At 36.7% G+C, this 6,570-nt stretch overlaps 2 protein-coding genes across 4 annotated transcripts in view; one reads left to right on the top strand and one right to left on the bottom strand.

Annotated features, from left to right (window-relative positions):
• Positions 1–6,570, bottom strand: part of LOC107661462 (mitochondrial inner membrane protease subunit 2-like) — a 94,337-nt gene that overhangs the window by 10,862 nt on the left and 76,905 nt on the right. The window lies entirely within an intron of this gene.
• LOC107661461 (leucine-rich repeat neuronal protein 3-like) overlaps positions 757–6,570 on the top strand; it is a 12,699-nt gene continuing 6,885 nt past the window's right edge. The window contains exon 1 of the mRNA XM_016451051.1: positions 757–933. The gene's annotated coding sequence lies outside the window, so the exon portion shown is untranslated. The remainder of the gene's footprint in view (positions 934–6,570) is intronic.

Here is a 6,570-nt window from a genome sequence, read left to right as displayed (position 1 = left end):
AGTAGACATAGGCAAAGTGCGCAGGTTGTTAGGATTGCGCTGCCTACAGTGTGTGATGCATGGTTTGCGAGTGGTAGTAATAATAGGGATGTGGAAACACATAGTAAGAATTGGTTGTAAAAACTGAAAACAGAAGGGGAACAAATAGTAGGAAAGAGAATGATTCAGAAGCGATACTTACGTGCCTTGGAGTCGAACGGTAGAGTCGATGGTCTTTACACTCTTATAGGCTATATATATATACAAGTGCATCTCAAAAAATTAGAATATCGTGAAAAAGTTAATTTTTTTGTAACTTATTTCAAAAAGTGAAACGTTCATATATTCCAGATTCATTACATGTAAAGTAAAACATTTCAAAAGTTTTTTGTTTTAATTTTGATGATTAGAGCTTACAGCTCATGAAAGTCAAAAATCCAGTCGTCAGCATGTGAATATTCAAATAGCGTTTCTTTATCAGGGTCGTAGCCTCACGGGCAGAGCGCAGAAAACTACAAATAGAGATTAAGTTGACGAGGCAAAGACAGAGAGAAAGTGGGAGTATGAAAATGCAGAGGGAAGAGAGAGACGGTAAAAAGCGCGCGATGTAATAGCCCCGCCCCCTTTCCAGCTTATAAGGGAGCCCTCACTTGACTGACAGCACTGCTCGACCAATCAGCTTGCAGCGAACGACAGGCAGAATTTGCCCGTCCCTGGGGAGACTGTGAGGGAGGGAGTATCACAGACAGCTGGATGGATACGCGCGGTGCGCCCAGCATCTTTTCCAATACAACCGTATGGAGAAAGAGTCCACATCTCTCACACGCTCAAATAAAGCTAAAATTCATTTGGATCTAGATCTCTATAATAACCCCGTAAGTCTGGAGCTCGATCCCGCGGTTGAGAGGAAAGGAATATATTATGCGCTTCAAACAAGGACTCTCATTCTCTCCGGTAAGTTAAGCGCGGCTCTCACGCTCTCATGACTCGTGAGCATCCTGTGTGATAGTATGGGGGTTTTAATAGCGTGCCAGTGCAGGGGGCTTAAAGCCAAACGTACTGTATGCGCTCAGTTAATATTAGAATCACTCCTAAATGTGTATTTTTATCTTCAGTTTTAATAATTACCATGTTTTTGATCAGAAAGCTCTGCGCATTCGCGTACAAAATGTCGTAATCTCGCGCAAAGACTCTACAGGTATCATGGGGAGGAATAACTGTGAATCCAATAATGTGATGGATCAAGAGGAAATTATTGATTTATGGCTCCTTAAGTTACTGCAAGGGATTTTAGAGACTGTAGTGTGAGTAATACATAAGGTATTTAGCCTACGTTTATTCTGTCTCCAGTTTGAGAGCATTATCATTCTAAAAAAAAAAAAGCTTAGTAAAAGTTGTCAATATACTTGCACAATGAATGTTGCATCATCAAAATTGAGAATTTAGACAGCAACTTTTGGCCAACCTGTAAGCTATTATTCTTGCACATACTCATCTGGATGTTACCTACACGTTATCATAGCTTTAAAACAAAGGTTTAGCATTATTTCTGGACAATTAGCTTTGTTCATGCACAATCAACCCTCATAAAATGGTCTTATAAACCTTGCTGTATCACTGTTTGTGACCGTCACAAATGCTTTCAAGTGCTACAGTGAAATATGACAAAAGCCACAGCTCATACAGCACCTCACTTTAACAGACGTCACTCGGCTCTGCTTTAAAGAAGACCTATGCTATTCTTCAGCCTAAAATACAAAAACATGCCATCTACAAACTAAATACAGGTTATGTTTGCTTCCTATGTCAGATGGTAAAAGAGGTTGTGATGCGACAATATAAAACAAACCGGCTTGAGTTTCCTTAGCATAGTTCATGTCACTCTGGAATAGGGATCTTATAGTAGCTAGTACAGTTGTATAATAAAAACATTTGGCTTCTCTAATGGTATGTGTTTGCAAAGTTTGTGTTTTTGGTTTGAAATCAAAATGCAATAAGCTAATGGAAGATAAAAAGGTAGGAACCAAAAAAGGACACGTATTTGGTCTAAGCACCACTGATTTATGGTATTTGCTCCTGCCTCATGTGTATGAACAAGGTGTAGATGGGAGTGTAGAGATGAGAGAGAGAAATCAATAAGGACAATAGAAGAAAAAAAAGCTAACATGACTTGAGACAGGGCTGAAGAATATGCGACAGAAATAGCTGATATATCTATAGGGATTCTGTCAGCAGTGCTGAAGCATAATTAATTGCTGTCATGCAGTGTGTTCATCAGCAGTGCGGAGCAGGTGAGAGCTGTAGGACTATAAAGAATATGCAACAGAAATAGCTGATATATCTATAGGGATTCTGTCAGCAGTGCTGAAGCATAATTAATTGCTGTCATGCGGTGTGTTCATCAGCAGTGCGGAGCAGGTGAGAGCTGTAGGACTATAACACACACACACACACACTCTCTGACGGTGCCTGTGTCAGCGTAGTATCTTAGCTAATTATACTTCACACCAGGCGTTTGAAGTGACACCATGTAGTGTGATAGGAAACAATGCTGATATATTACAGCACACGGGGGAAAACACACTCATGTAGGCTCATAAGTCATGAAGTAAACTTGGTTATCTTGTACAGTTTGTGAACAGAAGAGAATCAAAGAATAGAATAGAATAAAGCGAACAAAACAACATAATGGAATAAACAGAATGGAACAGAATAAAAAGCAGGAAAAAAACAAAACCTAGCAGAACGGAATACAATATAACAGAAAAAAGCAGAAGAAATATAACAGAGGAGAACAAATCTAACACACTAGTGAAAACAGAATAAAATTTAAAACAACAAAAGAGTAGAACAGAATTGAATATTAAAAACAAAATGGAGTATAACAGGGTAAATATAACATAAATTAGAACTGAATAGAATAGAATATAGTAAAATAGAATAGAAATACACATCCATAATAGAAAACACAATAGAACTGAATTATCAAAATAAAATAAAATTAGACACAGCAGAACAGAATAGATCAAATTAGAAAAGAGCAGAAAAGAATATTAGGATTGAGTAGAGTAGAATATAATGACATAGATAAAACAGCAGAATGGGATAGAATAGAACAAAACAAAACAACAATTCAATACTGCAGAAAAGGAATAAATTGAATAAATAAAAACAGAGGAGAAAATAAAAGACCACATTAGCAAATAAACAGAATAAAATAGAAAAAAAACAAGAGTAGAATATATTAAAAACAGAATAGAAAACTCAATAGAATTGAATAAGAATAAAACAGAATTTGACACGAAGAACAGAATAGAACAAATTAGAAAAGAGCAGAACATAATATTAGGATTGAGTAGAACAAAATGCAATAGAAAAACAGAACAGAATAAAATGGAGAAAAACAAAACAACAGAATTGAATACCATAGAACTGAGAAAAATTGAATTCAATGGAAGAAATTAAAATAAAACAAAATACAGCAGAAAAGAACAAAATAGAATAATGCATAATGAAACAGAACAGAATACAAAAAAAAAATCAGAATAGAGTAGAACAGAATATATTGAAAACAATGACCTAGAACTGAATAAAGTAGAGAATAGAGCAGAACAGAGTAGAATTGAACACAGCAGAACAAAATAGAACAGAGCAGAAAATAGAATAGTACAGATTATAAAACACTATAGAATTTATAAGAGAACACAACAGAATCACATACACTTGACCAGAGCTGCGTTTCCCAAAGCATCGTAATAAGCATAAGTACGGTAGATCGTAGAACCATTGCCACCAGTGATCTCTACAGCACTTTTGAGAAACACAGCCCAGATCAGAACAGAATTGAACATGGCAGAACAGAAATAGACAAAAGCAGAAAATAACAATAGAATTGAGAATAGAATGGAATACATAGAACAGAACAGAATAGAAAAACTCTACTTTCCGAATCTCAACCAGGTATATCCACACCATGATAGTTTTATATGGTGGTGGTTTTAAAAGTCAACTTACAGAGATGATTAACTTCAATTCAAAGACTGAAAGCAAAAGAACATTTCAGCAACAGAATCTGTAAATGAATTAAAACCAAAGCAGAAGGCGAACCGACAGCTAATATTTCTGCTATTGAAGCCAAACTAGAAGTGGACCTGAAACCACGCAGGTGGACCCACATGATCAAGGGCTAAACGTTAAATCCATTAACTTCACTGTCACAAGAGTCTGCCGCTGCTGGGTTTTAAGTATTCTGCCCGCCGTACATGTTTTTCACTCTTGCTTTCAGTCAGTATGAAACGAAACCTGAGCAGCCCCCTCAGATCCACTCCATTCCCTAAACGCAAACCAGAGGGGAAGGCGTTTTGCAGACTGCGTTACGCCATCGTAATGTGACAAGGTGTCACCTCCAATTGGTGATGTCCCCCCACACATGCTTCACTAGGAGTGCTGCCCCGCTGCCGAAGTACGGCGAGATTTCTACCTTGTGAATAAAACATAGCGCAGCAGGGCCACTTTATGTGGTGTCTGTAGCATTAGACGAGTGGATGGAAAAGAGAGAGTGTGTGTGTGTCTATGTGTGTTAGTTTCATGAGTACTTTCTCTAAAGGAGGCAAACCATAAATATTTCAGGTAAAGTGGTTGGACTCTTGACTCTAGGAAAGGAGCGGTTGTCAACAAAAAGTTGTGATTAATGCAGATAGACAGAGGAACTGCTGTTGGTACTGTTCAGACAAAACACACTACAAATTTCCACTGAAAACTTCCTTAGAAAAGCACTCGGTGCTAAACGCAAACAACACCTTTGACAGCTATCCCTTAGCCAATCACCACATACTTCATGTTTAAAATATGGTGGGATTTTGGAGATTTTACTGTGGGAATTCCAACATTACATCCAGCTTTGGCTTCTTTTAGAACAGATAATAATTAAAAATAAGTATAATTATATATTTTTATTAAAAAAATCAGTGTTGTTACTAATAAGAATTCATTAATTAAAGTAAAGCTGAAATAAAATTAAACAAAAATATTAGATTACAAACTTAAACTTGAAAGAACATTAGAAATGTAATCTTGGCAACTAATTGAAATAAAAAAGTTGAAGTATTAAAGTAACTAAAACTGAAATTTAGTAATTATATGAAATGACAGAAGCACACAACCAAATTTCTAAATCAAACTGAAATTAGAAAACTAAACCAATTCAAAATATTAATAAACACTATGATAGTATAGACAGTGAATAAATCTGAAATAACAATGTAGAATTGTTGAATCACATGAGCAAGAGCGTTGTACTAAATATCTGTTAATTTTTAAACAATAGTTCAATAGCAAGTTGAGTAATGCAGGAAATTTTCACACCAGTGTCTGCAAAATGTGCAGAAAAAAGGTAGAAAAAAGACGTTAAAAATAAATATAAATAAATTAACAATGCATTAAATAAATAAATTAATTTAATAAAAAAAACTTTAACAAAAATCTTAAAATTTGATATTACATATTCGTTTTGCTTTCTAAAGACATGAGTTGAAATCAAAATTATTACTGAAAGCCACAATTTTAGGTTTCTTTCAAGATCATCTTTCAGTATCTTAATTATGGGTAGAAAAAGAACACAAATTAATACAAAGTATGTCAAAATAATACAATGTAAATATTTCCCAAATAATAAATATTTTACACACATTTATAATACTTTTTGATTAAGACATTCTGACTTTCAAAAACAAGTTTCAAGTTAAAATCAAGACTCTGCTTCACATATGGTCTGACAAGCAGATTGATACTCTCAGTGAAACATCCCAATGGAACACCACTAGGGCATCTATAGGGATATATCGTTTCAGCATCGATATCGCGATGTGCTCATCCGCGATAGTCACATCGCAGGATGTGCGATGTTTAGTATACTGATCATTATATTTATACTGATTGTTTTCTTTGCTCACACAGACACAGTGTCTACACCGGACGCGACAGCTGTACAGAGATACCAATTTGAAATACATTTAGTAGCAGAGCTACTGCAAGCGATTTTCAGTGCTGGAAAATCCATTTATCCTTTGTTGAAACTTCCGTGTCGTCGCGGAGAGCGCGGGTCACGGTTGCTTAGCAACGACAGACGCCACAAAAGCGCAAGCTCCGAGCACTTCCAAGTAGGTATAACTGCAGACCGGAGATCTCCAAAATGGGGCGTGAACTCCAAAAGTGGGCAGAACCTCCAAAATGGGGCGGGGTCTCCTCGCGCAAAGACTTTCACCATTGGCTCTGGCTCCAGCCAATTGTTATTGACTTACATTTCAAAATAAAATTTTATAAATTAAACATTGTTTCTAGTTCATCTAAAATAAAATATGCTATATAAATAAATATTCTCCGTGAGAGCAAAGCCCAAAGCTCGTGGCCAGTGGTGTTCGGACTGGAGTTGGAACCTCTGCTTAATGATATAAACAGGAATCACCCACGAGCTCTCCCGTGAGCCGTCCCAGCACAGTGCAGGGGAACGATTTTACTCTATCCCTTTGTTCCAAGCAGCAGGGGCGTCCCGGGGCTCGAAATTCGCAGGGTAGGAGGGGGTAGTGACGCTGG

This window comes from Sinocyclocheilus anshuiensis, unplaced genomic scaffold (genome assembly GCF_001515605.1).
Source record: "Sinocyclocheilus anshuiensis isolate Anshui unplaced genomic scaffold, SAMN03320099.WGS_v1.1 scaffold491, whole genome shotgun sequence".
NCBI classification, from domain to species: Eukaryota; Metazoa; Chordata; class Actinopteri; order Cypriniformes; family Cyprinidae; genus Sinocyclocheilus; species Sinocyclocheilus anshuiensis.
Note: the sequence above shows the minus strand (reverse complement) of the source record. Positions and strands in the feature narration are given on the sequence as shown.